Source organism: Musca autumnalis, unplaced genomic scaffold (assembly GCF_047663935.1).
Source record: "Musca autumnalis isolate F117 unplaced genomic scaffold, ASM4766393v1 scaffold_1, whole genome shotgun sequence".
In the NCBI taxonomy this organism is placed as follows: Eukaryota; Metazoa; Arthropoda; class Insecta; order Diptera; family Muscidae; genus Musca; species Musca autumnalis.
This window is the reverse complement of record NW_027411644.1, coordinates 115,762,344-115,776,104: the sequence shown is the minus strand read 5'-3', so window position 1 is coordinate 115,776,104 and position 13,761 is coordinate 115,762,344. Positions and strand designations below refer to the sequence as shown.

Genomic DNA, 13,761 nt, shown 5'->3' with positions numbered 1-13,761 from the left:
GAAAGTATCGACTTCATTCACATGTTTTCCTGTGGTGTGTGTAGTTGGCTGCCCTTTATTTTCCTTGATTAATTTTTCAGCTTTTCTAGCTATGTCCCTTAAATCTTCGAGAGTTTTTGGTTCAGCGCTAAATAACATAAGTTTTAGGGTCGAGTTTACATTGTTTTTTATAATTTTTATTAAAGATCTTTCAGATATTGGATCTTGCATGCGAATATTCATTGCCACCAAGGAAGAGTGAAATTCGTCATACGTTTCTTTTGGGTGTTGCTTCCTAAGGGATATTCGCATCATGACTTCATGATCCGACTCTAAATTGCCAAACTCTTTTGTTATAGCATAGCATAGGTAAGGGTAGGTGTATTCCCTGTTTTGTTTAATGAAAAGCCAATACCATGTCTCAGCTTTACCACTCAAAAACACCTGGAAGTTGCTCAATAAAAAGTCGTTACTGCATTGATTGCGCTCAGAAAGAGTTTCAAGTTTGAATAAAAAATCCGATACGCTCCCCGTACCATCAAAGTTTACCTTCCAGTCTTTAAGTTCTGGGGGTTTTCTCACGTTACCTAGTATCGGCTGAAAGTTTGGAGCAGTTGTAGGTGCTGTAGGAGGAGTGTTCCTTGAATTACTGATCGACAATGCTGAAAGCGTGTCTTTTAACGCATTGATCTCTGATCGAAATTCGGCTTGAGAGTCAAGAATTGTTTGGTGTATTGATGCTAAAAGCGCGTCCATTTCTGGGACATTCTGAGAGCCTATTGAATTGGAAGCTGCATTGTCAGCGCTGGCATTATTGGAAGCCATATTTAATTGTGCCTGTAAACGATGGTGCTTCTCTATAAAACCAGTTGGCGGCAGAAGATTTTCTAAATCGGAATGTGTTAAGTTTGCTATAGATGTCTCTAAAATGTTGGACTCCTGGCTTTGTGTCTCTTGTGTATTGACCGTTGGCAAACTAACTCCCGTGGTACCTGGTCCTAATATGCTTCCTAATGGAGAAATATTATCCGAGGACGAAGTAGAAGGTTGGTTAACAGTGTCTATTTGTTCCGAATTTTCAATGGGGTTAAAAGATTGATCTAATGAAATTAACACTTGATTATTACTGTCGTATGGAGTAGTGGACTTAGCAGGGGATGGATTGTGTGAAGAAGTATTGGTTTGTGGTATACTGGAAGACGCAGGTGGTGGCGAATAAGCTAGACGGGGCATTGATCTAAATGCGTCTTCTGTACCAACCAAAGAGCTGTCAGATATATTACTCACTATGTGTTTACCTCTTCCGCGTATTGAGGGTGAATTTTTACTTAGAGCTTGGTTTTTGTTTAAACCCGATCTAGTTATCATAATATTGGAGGTATTTTAAGAAGATTTTTGTTTTGAGAGTTATTAGGTTATTATACAAAATACGCACTTTTAGAGAGGAATAATGTTTAAAATCCCTACCTAGATGCCAAAACAGTGATCATTTATATATGTTCATAATAGCAGTGAAAATTAGACGTTCCAAACGCATAATATTGAAAGTTTTTCTCCTGCTAGTTGAGATAAATATTTGCATATATAATGGTTTAAATCCAAATTATATGACCAACATATTACATACATTATTAATATTTCAATTCCATGTTTGTTAATATATACATTTTATTTTGCCCGCTTGAATTTCGTAACACAATAGATTACATTTTGACATAATAATATTGGACCTCAAAGTTCAAGGAATGGCTGGGAAAATTCTCTTACATTGCACCATGGATAGTATGGCCACTAAGATAACCTTTTTATATGGTTGTGTCCTGGACTCATACATATTCATGGGTCAAGCAAAAGATTCGAGCTCACAAGGAATTGGGAGAGTATGAAGTATTTGGATGGAAATAGCATAAACATGATGTTAAATTAATACAAAATATGTTTAAAAGTCGTTGGGCGCCATCTATGTTATGTGCCGATTTTAGGACACCATCACTTTAGACTGGGGTGGCATGCTGGGTTTACTTCGGCTAGCTCTGGCCGGATTGGCGAGGTTCTTTAGTCTAAAGCGAATGGAGCACATAAATCATAGCTAGAATCATCATGCCATTAAAAGTCACCGTTTAATTCCATATGAGAGCAAATGCTGTTGTTTTCGATTGTTTCTGCTATTTCCAATATCCAAATACTTACCTTGGTGACGAGATGACAGTCACCAGAACATTACCCCATCCCTGCCATGGTAATCTCATGTTCAATATTACAGATTACCCCTTTTTGAAATGATCACTACTTAGGCATCTTCAATAGTTCATTTATACATATTCCTCTATATTATAAAAATTTAACAATTCATTTTTGGATTTACTATTATTACTTAAAACTATTAACACATTAAAGAGCAAGTTATATTGATGACTCAACTAATAATACATCTAATATATGTGTAGGACAAATGGTAATGTAAGAGATATTTAAATTTGTCGCATGCGATAATATTTCATATTTTCTTAAATCTACATTCGCTTAAAAGTAGGTCAAGTTCTTCTTTTTGTTTAGATCTTAATTTTTAATAGTTTTGTTTTGATTTACAATTTCCTGCCTACTGGTTTGATGCTTCTTCTTTCATAGATAATTAAAATGAGTAAACAGATAAATTTGGAATTGGTATGAAAAAAGAGACAAATGTAAATCAATGTAACGAAAAGATCAGTGGAAAGAAATTGTGAATCAAAGCAAGCAAAAATTATGCGTTAAAAAAAAAATTAAATACGTAGTGATATTAATAATCAAAAGTGGAAAAAAAAATGTGGAACTATAACATATTATTGAAGTTATAATTGAATAATTGTGACTGTGATTATGATGAAAACGATTTTTTTAATAATGATACGATAATAATTTACTGTTGTTTGAATACCTTTTGCGGTGTTGTTGTGTTTATTTTGTGCTTTTGTTTTGTGAAGTTCCTGTTGTTACTGTCCCCCTTGGAACAGCTGGTGCATGGAACGTACAGTGTGCGATTGGAAATTACAAGGATTGCAAGGTACTGATTCTTTTATGTGGAGCGTACTAAGCCACTTCTTAATCTCCAAAATTGGGGTATGCTAGTTTGCTTGGTGGTGATTCAGATACTTTGTCCTAACCTGCTTGACAAGTAGATTTCCCACCTGCGGAATATTTCTGGTTGTTTCTTATCCAAATTCCCAATAAATTGATCTGAAGCAAGAGGTTTAAACGAGTGTTTTTTTAATGCCCAAAGATGATCACTATTCACATATGTTATCAAAATTTCATTTTTTCCTTACCAGTTTCGGAATAAAAATATCTTGCTATGATTTCTACTCAGTTAGCAGACTTAAATATTTTCAACACTATTTTCTTTCTGATTTATTATACTATTTTGTATTTCTCAAATAGTAATAGTATTTAAAATTTTGAAACTTATTTTGGTTTTGGGTTTAATCAAAAATTTATGATTTTAACTGGAGCTATCAACTTAATTCCACGAGGTTGTAAAAGGAAAGAAATAGTTTCCTTATTGAAATCGCCATTAAAATTATAAGCATAAGCTTGAGTGTACTTCGAGTTTAGCAATCAGACGCAATGCTTGTTTATGATCAGATGTTTTTGTACGACAGTTTGAAAATCATTGTATTTGCTGGAATATTCCGGTAAATTTATGTATCTTTGAATTTTTTTATTTGAAAATATCTTTTGTGATGCTAGTGAGTAAAATGGAAGTTCATTGGAAAATGTATCTTGTAGTTTTTTTCCAATGAAGATATGTTCATTTTGAATGCAACAACACAAAAATCTATAACAATATAAGTACAACATATTACCGGAAAATTTATTGTAATTGAATGTTTGTAATCTATTATAAAATAAAATAAAAATAAAAGTACGGCGATCGGAGATTATATAGGTGGGTAGTTGGTTAATGGAGACGACGATAGGTAGGTGGTCTGAGCCAATGGAAATTACGAGTTTCCAGGACGTATGCACCAATGGCGATGTCTCACGATTTTTGGCAATTTCCTCTTATCCTAGTCGAAGCGTCTTCGTCGAACTATAAAATGGGGACTCATCGATTTGTTCTGCCAGCGCTGTACCCCTAGGGCGGAATGCCCAATGCTCATGATGAGCATTGAAGTACCCTAGAACCAGACGGTTATTGCCGTCCAAAAACGAACTAATGTCGGGCTTATAACGCAGGGCACAACTATGTATTAACGGTATGTACACATTACCCACCTCGATATACAATTTACTGCTACGCCCATATATTCCATGTATGGGTTACTAGAATCAATCTCAGACAGACTGGTACATAATAAAGGCAAGTCCTCCTCCTCAGCTTCTTGCACCATCCTTCCGCAAATCGTTGTGACCATCGCAACGTTGCAAGCTATAGGTGATGTTGAGCTTTGTATCCTGAATCGCGGCATCCATGATGTTCCCCCCGCTGATAAAATCAACAATTTCGCTGACTTTGTTCCGGAGACCGTTGCAATTGAGTTGCAAGAAGAATACATTTCCGAGATTCTGTGTTTGTTGTTGTTGTTGGGGAGACTTCGGGGGTATCTTGTACTTCGACGACAAAGTTGGAGGCACGCTACGAGATGTTCTGGGACAGCAACATAACTACTATCGCAGTAGTTCTGGAGTCTGTCTCGGAAGTGCAGCAGTTCTGTACATTCTATCCGGCAAACGAAACAGATCCATGGCCCGGCGTTCTTCTATTTTCCGACACTGACCAAAAGGGCTCGGATCAGGCATTCCAGGATATATTGTCTAGCCCATGATTGAAACAAACACATAAATGTTGAGGAGACGACCACTGGTCGATGATTCCTTCGAGTCATAGAACAGCCCGTAGTTTTCGTTCACGAAACGACTTCGTTTAGCCATACCAAAGAGTAGCAGAATATTGAATTTGGCAACCCTGGGAAATAGTTCAAAATATGTAATAACCTGTAAAAACCATTAAAAATTGTCAGTTCTTTTGAATTGAACTATTGCAGAAAAACGAAAACAATCGCTTGAGTGTCATTGTACATTCATACATATACATACAGACATACATATGTGTGTAAATGTTAAATATTTTTCTTCAATACCCACGTAAATTATACCCACAACAGTTGTGGTTAAAAATGAAGGTCTTATGCTTAGGATGGGAATCTAATTTCACAGCTATAAAAAGTACCCAAAAGGATATAATGTGGATGACCGATCAGCACGTACAATGCAGCACTATATCTTGTTTGTGTGAGTAGATGTTGTGTGTAAAACTAATGTTGGGGATGCGGTATTTGCCTTGTCCGATCTCTTACTCTTTCGAGCTATGTTTGGAAAATGAAGAGTATTTAACATAGTTTAGTATCTTCCACGACGTTTGCATTAGATCTTTTTGCTGGGTTAACATTCTTCATGAGAATTTATTTGACGTTTGTGCTATGGAATTGACATTTGAAAACCAGTGGGTTTATTAAATCCGGTTAAGTGGAAACTGGGTATTCATTTCCTGAAAGAATTAAGGATCTTAAAAAACTAATGACAAAATGTTTTTATCTTCAGTGTAAATAGTTCATCACATGTTGCCGGTTTGAAGCAACAGCAGCGAGCCGAGTACAATGATCGGTTAATATGTTTGTTGTGTGGTGGAGGTTGTTGTCGAATGCCGCTGTTGTTTGTTTGTTGGTTGGTTGCTCGATGAAAATGGTGAGAACGATTTTAATTAGCGATCACAGAGGAACTAGAAAAACTCATACAAAAAAGATGAGCAAAATAAAAGCGCCTCCAAAAAGAGACCAATGCAAAGTTTTTAAAGCATTGATGAGAAAAAGAAACAAAAACAACAAACCAACTACCACCGCTGAACCACCTTATCCATATGCGGCAGAAAAAGGAATATTTTCTGTTTTTTTTTTTTTGTGTTTTGTTAGAAACAGACAGATACCCAGACAAGGCAAATGATGACGACGAGGCTCAACCAAACGATCGCTGCTGCCGCTTCTCTATTTTCCTTTTTGAAGACATGGTGGTTATGGATGGATATGCATGCCTGCCATTTAGGATTTACTATTTGTTGTTATTCGCATTGGAGGTGGTGGTGTTCATTGCCCGTCTTCTGTTTTGTTCTTTTCTGTTTAAAGCGCCACATAGTGACAACTTGTAAATTAGTCGAATCAACATTGCAACACTTTATGATAATTTCTGTAGAACACATTTTTGTTGTGTTGCCTGCCCTCCAATGGAGTTTCTCATGCCTAATCTGAATAGTAGAACAGAACAACACACAATGGGAACAAAGTATCATCATGACCATCACCATTATCATCATTAACAACATTATTGGTGTCATTGTCTGGATTTTTCTTGTTTCTTTGCCGCTTCATCCTTGCCACAAGTGGTAATTCGTCTTGTTTGGTTGCATGGATATCGATGAGAGACAACAAAAATAACAACAAGAATGCTAAAAAAATCCGTATTAATTTGTTGAATTTTGCACTGTGGGTATTTTCACAAATCATTTCACTTTTGATGAAAATAATGTCATGTTTGGTTTTGTTATCAAATGGCAGATCTTTTCCTTAAGACAAAGTCATCTAAGCCATGTCTCAATTTGTTATTTCCGCAAATCCTAGCAATATCTATCGACATGGGTACATCTTTCGGTGTAGCCCCATATAACCATATAACGGTACCAATTAGGGATGGCGAACCTGAAATTCCGAATCTCGGATTGACTTCTTTGGAGTCTCGGAATTTTTCAAGTTACTTTTAATGGGTTTTCATTCATGTTCGGAACAATAAACCTCAAGAAAATGGATTGGAAAAAACATAATTTATCAATTCCGCCATAACGAGTTTCATTTTAAATAAATTTTAATAACAAATTCTAAGAATTCGTACATTTTTCTACAAAGGTATGGGTTCCCAAGAAGAGTATGAAGAGTATTTATTTAGGAAATATTGTTTTCCAGAATAACTTTTAAAATTAATTAAAGAGAACACATCTGTGATCTGCCCTCTAAGTGTTAAGTAAAAGTGATCCGATGCATCAACCAATTCTAGACATTGAAAATACCATTCGGAAACGGAAACCCTTGTGGCTTTACTAAAAACATTACTTACAGTAAGCATTTTGGCGGCTATTCGTTGCATCCAATTCGCTATATATATATTTAATTTTTTTTTAGGATGAATATTTTTGATATTATAATTTTCTACGCTATTATTTTAAGTTACTTGTTTTAATTATGTAGATTTTCTTTCAAAATTTTAATTTAAAATTCTTTTATGGCGGCTAGTCCCGACAAATCCCGCAGCCCAGAAATTGCGCCGAAAAAACCCTAAACCGCGGGTTTAGAAATTTGGAAATTCCGAATCCCGGGATTTTTGAAAACCTGTCCCGTTCGACATTCCTAGTACCAATAGATTTCAGGCCTTATATTTATCTTTTTGCCCAAATGGGAATAACCCCTGTCGTGCAGCCCAAAACTCCCAATTTGTTATGATTTTTTATACCCTCCACCGTTTGTAACGCATTGAAAGAATCACTTGCGACCCGACCCTATAAAGTATATGGGGATTACTGAGTGAAATCGAACACTTTTTCAAGATGAGGTTTTTGATTTTCTTTATTTTTTGCTGTGTTGGTGCTGCTCCTCAGCAAAACATTTTAATATGTTTCAGTTTTTTGGCTAACGGTTCCAGAGATATCGCGCCTTGAAAAAGTCGAAATCAGTATAAACCATATGCAAAGAAATACGCATCATTTTGCACAGTGGGTTTAGATGTAATTTTCGCAATTTAATATTAAAAGTCAATTTTTATCAGTGATTCTTGAAAATGTTCTGCATTAAAATATAATTACAAAATTAAAAAATATATATTTTGTTGGTTAAATAAATGTTTCACACTGGTATAGAGGAAACATTGACAAATTTTAAAAAATTTAGAAAAAATAGTAGTTATTTGAATCCCTCTGCCAAATAGCAATTAACATTTTTGAAATTAATCGTAATTTATATATGTATGGGTCTTGACATTTTACATTTCTAACGTGGGCAATATGGGTATCGTTTTAAAGCTTATGGAGAGTACGTTTGTGCACGCTACCTATTTAATCTTTAAAACGATATCCATATTGCCCACGTTAGAAATGTGAAATTTCAGGACCCATCACGGTGCTATTGAAACAATTTTAAATGGAAGGTGCTTACACCTCGGAAGTTTTTGCCGATTCTGAAACTACAATGTTTATAGATGAGAAAAATCAAAAAACAAAAAAATCGCCGGAGCGCTTTTTAAATAAATCGCGATTTTAGTTGACATTTTTAGGTGTTGTTTAGGTTTTAACGATTTTGCTTAAAAACCGCAAGTCCTATCAAAATGGGACTAAAGAAAATTAGTCCGGTCAAAATAGACATGCGTATAAGGGGGAAATAGCAAAAATTCCCACAAAGCTGAATTTTGGTGGAGAGCTAGGGTTGGCCATTAGAAGCAATGTCCTAAAAGTCACCATCGATCCTATGTGTGCAAAACAAGTTATTCGGGGTCAAAGGTCATTTTTGGAGGCATTATTCAGTTTTTTTAATTTTTCTCAAAAAACGGTAAGACTTAGCAAAAGCCGGCTAAAGTAAAAGTTGTAGACTTAATAATTGTCTACAAGAGTCGTCTTTATGGTTCTTAAAAAAGACTTACCATTTTCGAGATATCGCGATCTAAAGGTCAAATAAAAAATTAGCCGCCTAAGTACCTTATGAGGCGAACCGGTTAAAGTAACGACACTGTGTATTAGATACTTCCCTAAGCTTTCAAACGATATCCACTTTGCAGTAATCGGTTCAGTAAAACCTGGTCTAACACGGTTTTTAAATTTGGCCTTTCGGGTCGAATAACCGGCGAACCGGATCAGCAACCGTTGAAAATTATACATTTCCTTAATCAGCGCAACACACCATACCTTCGGACAAAACGTGAAAAAAATCGGAGAGTTTTCGTTGGGGTCGTTCCCGTTGGGCTTTCGATTATACATGTGGGTTAAATGGGCTATTTTTGGATAAAATGACTCTAACATTGAATAACTGTACTAAACACTAGAGTTGCGTCGTTCATGAACGAACCGGCTCAAAAGAACGATTCCGTGAAAAGAACGAACGGATTCGTATCCAGCTCATTCTTTTATATCGTTCATTTAGATCCCCGTTGGACGAGTCATTGCTGCTTACAAAATTAGCAGCATTGGTTTTGCAGTCAAACTCTAAACAAACGCTGCGTTAGCGCAAGCAGCACAAATTTCCACACAAAACAAACAATAATTCAGAGAGCTACTCTCGCTCAGTAACTCACCTCATTCAGTAGCACATCTCGGTCATATCTTTCTTTTGCATCATTCGTTCATCTGGTTCTTTCATATCAAAACCACCACCACTACGTTCAGAAATAAAACCACCCCCTTTAGCACACAATGTGTCATTCGTGAACGAACATTTTCAAAAGAACGATTCGGTGAAAAGAACGACGGAGTCATATGCAGCAGAGAACGAACGACTTCAAAAGAAAATAATACAGTCAAATGTATTGTTGAATGAAAAAGAGCGATCTAAACGACCCGGATCTTTTTGGTGAACGGAATGAAAAAGATCGATCCGCTCAATGAACGAGATTGCCCAACACTACTAAACACGCTCCGATTTTGTTGGAATTTTTTTAGAAGACAGCTATAATTTCGCTCTTCAAGAAAATATATATATTTTTGGGGGACAGACCCGATTACTTCGCTTATTTTAGCGGGTTTGTCTGAATATGTGCATATTTCCCTTATAAGGGCATAAAAATCATGTGTTTTTTAGAACAGCTATATCTCAAGAATGGTTCCTTCTAGGAAAAAAATTATAAAGGTCAAACTTGTAGATAATTTTTCTGTCTACAATATTTGCTTTAGTCACTTTCTGATTAGATCAACCGTTATCAAAAAATAAATCCGAAAACCTAAAAACCCTTAAAATTTGACCTTTGACCCCGAATAATTTGTTTGCACACATGGGATCGATGGGGACTTTTAGGACGTTGCTTCTAATGGCAAACCCTAGCTCTCTACCAAAATTCAGCTCTGTGGGAATTTTTGCTATTTCAATGTCTATTTTGACCGGACTAAAATGTTGTAGCTATGAAAATTCTCTACAAGATTGACCTTTATGGTATTATCGTCGGTTTTACCGTTTTTGAGATATAGAAGTTCAAATTGGGACAATTCAAATTCAATTCAATTCTGTGTCGCCCCCTTATAAAACAATGTGATGACTGCAAATTCCCAACATAAACTCATATATCTAAAAAAATGGTACAACTTAGGATAAGTTACTAAAGCCAGTCTTGTAGAGAATTTTCACAGCTTTAAGATTTTCTCAGGTCCGATATCGATAAGACTTACCGTATTCAAGCAAAATCGCGAAACCCTAACAAAAAAATGTAAAAATTTAAACTGAGCTTCTTTATCTCAAAAATGGTACAGGCTGGGAACAAATGATAAACGTCAATCCTCTAGAGAATTTTCACAGCTACAGCATTTTCTTTAGCTCCATTTCGATTGGACTTACGGTTTCCAAGCAATATCGTGAAAACCTATAAAACACCTAAAAATGTAAATTTTGACCGCGATTTATTTAAAAATCCCTACAGCGATTTTTTTCTTGTTTTTGGATATTTCTCATCTATGAACATTGCTGTTTCAGAATTCACAAAAACTTCCCCTGTGTAAGCGGTTTTCATTAAAAATTAGTTAAGGCGCATCCTTCATGACATTGTTTTATAAGGGGGCGATACAGAAGTGAATTGAATTTGAATTGTCCCAATTTGAACTTCTATATTTCAACAAGTAAGAAAAGCGTTAAGTTCGGTCGGGACGAACTTTTTATACCCTCCACCACAAATTTCAGCCATTTCGGTGGATTAATGTGGCCACAACCTTCAAAATACCGAAATTCGGAAGGTACCGTTCTATGGGGGCTATATGATGGCGTGGACCTATACCTACAAATTTCTGGGGGAAAGTTTTATACGCCTAAAGAAGACTAAATACCAAATTTCAAAATATCGAAAATCGGGAGATATTGTATTATGGGGGCTATATCAACACGTGGACCTATATAAACATTTTATGGTAGAAATGTTTCTTAACCTCTGGAAACACAAAATACAAAGTTACAATCGATTCTTTGGTCAAATGGGTCTAATACATTCAAAATCTATTAAAATGACGCGTACTTTATAAGGGGTCTTTTATGGGGGCTATACCAAAACGTGGACCTATATAACGCAACTTTGGTAGGAATGTTTTCTGGCCTCTGGAGACACAAAATACCAAATTACAACCAATTCTGTTGTCAAATGAGTCTAATACATTCAAAATATATTAAAATGACGCGTACTTTATATGGGGCCTAATAGGGAGGGCTATACCAAAACGTGGACCTATATAACCCAACTTTGGTAGGAATATTTTTTGGCCTCTGGAGACACAAAGTACCATATTACAACCAATTCGGTGGTAAAATGGGCCAAATATCTTAAAAATTCCTTAAAACGACGACGCGTCACGCGTCATTTTGTATGGGGGCTATACGAAAGCGTGGACCTACATAGCCCGCTTTCAATACCAAAAGTCCTACGTAAATATAACATATTTTCCCAAAATTTCATCAACCTACGTCAATCCGTTCGGACACTAGAGTGATTTCCACAGACGGACAGACGGACAGACAGACAGACGGACAGACGGACGGACATGGCTATATCGATGTAGAATTGCACGCTGATCAAGAATATATATACTTTGTGGGGTCTACAATGATTATTTCGAGTAGTTACAAACGTAGTGACAAACTTAATATACCCCCATCCTATGGTGGAGGGTATAAAAATGGTAAAAACTACGAAAAGCACCTTCCATTTAAAATTGTTTCAAGAGCACCGTGCCATACATATATAAATTACGATTCCATTTAAAATTGTTTCAAGAGCACCGTGCCATACATATATAAATTACGATTAATTTCAAAAATATATATCATTGTGTTCAGGGTCCCATGGGATATCTATGGTAAACATTTCAGCCCGATCCGAGAGGTACCCATAAATAACCTAATGGTGTTAAAGTACGAAATTTCGGAAATTTCAAGACCCATATCTCGGGAAATGTCCCCCGGGAAATGTCCCCCGGAAAACTATATATCGTTAGGATCAAGGTCCCAAGGGTATGGTAAAAATGGTAAAAATTTCAGCCCGATCCGAGAGGTGTCCATAAACAACCCAAGGGTTCCGATAGCTGACAAAACAACAAAAAATGAAAAAAGATACAGAATTCGACTTTTTCAAGGCGTGTCAAATCTGGAACCGTTAGTCAAAAAAAATCTGAAAATATACTAGAATGTGTAGCTGATGAACAGCATCACCACAGTAAAAAATAAAGGAAATCAAAAACCTCATCCGATGTCCGATTTCACTCAGAAATTCCCATGTATATTCTTGATTAGGGTTAAATTCTGAGTCGATCTATGCATGTCCGTCAGTCCGTCTTTCTGTTGTAATAATCGTTTTGAAATTAGAAGAGTTTGAATGAGTGTCCTCTTCAAAACGATGGACCAGGATATTTTTTGTAATTGTATATCTCGGGTTGGAACAAACTTACCTTTTTATGTATCTCCCGAACTACCAGAAATGCTGCCAAATGGAAGGAAGAAATAAGCATGCCCAAATTAGGACAGTGGAAAAAACCATTAACAGTTTTTGTATACAACGTTTAAATATTTAAATTATATGTCATTCAAGGAGTTTTATTGACAATGATTTTCTATTTTCATTGCGGTTACGTACCACAATGCACGTTACAAAAGCTTTATTTCACTCTTCTGTCATTTCAGTTTGAAATTCATAGTACACTATTTGTTTAAAAATCAAAATGTAAAGAGGAAAATTAAAAATTTGAATCTGTTGAATCTTTCATTTATGTTTCTTTATTTTTCTTTGCAGTTTCTGACTGGCGGTTATTTACGTGAAGGTAAGTTTCAAACAAACTCCCAACCATGAGAAAGTTTTCCACCATATGTGTGGGAAACTAACAAATAGGCAAATAAACTTATGGAAATTATATTTATGAGCTATTTCATTTCACACATGTTAATTTAATTAATAAAAATCCATAAATAGTTCGAACTGTTTAATATTTTAAAATAAGTAAAAAAACAATAGTCAGCTACATACCTGTACTCTTAACTACACGACCCGAGAAGCGACCTAAAACAGGATTAAAAAAATTCTAAAAATTCTTGTTAGTATCTGGAGGAGGTATCTGAAGGAATGCACCGACATAGTACATCTTTTGATAATTACATTGCTCAACAAAATTGAGGAAGTTGAATGTTTCAACCGATTTTTTTTAGTTTCTGACTGAAATAGGCGAGTTATTTTCAAATCCGGTCGCGGTTTTTTTCCATCAAATAGTTTAAAATAGTTTTTACGAGTTAAGATATGAAGGAGATGTTGTACGCTCGATACCAACAGTTTTTGAAATAATTATGGTGAATACATATCAAAAAATATCGAAAACATACGACGGACCTTGTAAACATTGCATATTTTGAGTACTTTAAGCTGTAATTACGTCATCGGGGGAAGCCATAGGATCTTCATATGGCATACCGGATATGCTTAGGGTGTCTACTATATAGCCTAGTATTCAAATATATAATATAAAGTTCATAGCGCCCATTA

At 35.7% G+C, this 13,761-nt stretch overlaps 1 long non-coding RNA gene across 1 annotated transcript in view; it reads left to right on the top strand.

Annotated features, from left to right (window-relative positions):
• The window catches only part of LOC141405112 (uncharacterized), a 179,891-nt gene that overhangs the window by 131,255 nt on the left and 34,875 nt on the right, over positions 1 to 13,761 (top strand). The window contains exon 4 of the long non-coding RNA XR_012413143.1: positions 13,021 to 13,048. This is a non-coding gene — a long non-coding RNA (uncharacterized lncRNA). The remainder of the gene's footprint in view (positions 1 to 13,020; positions 13,049 to 13,761) is intronic.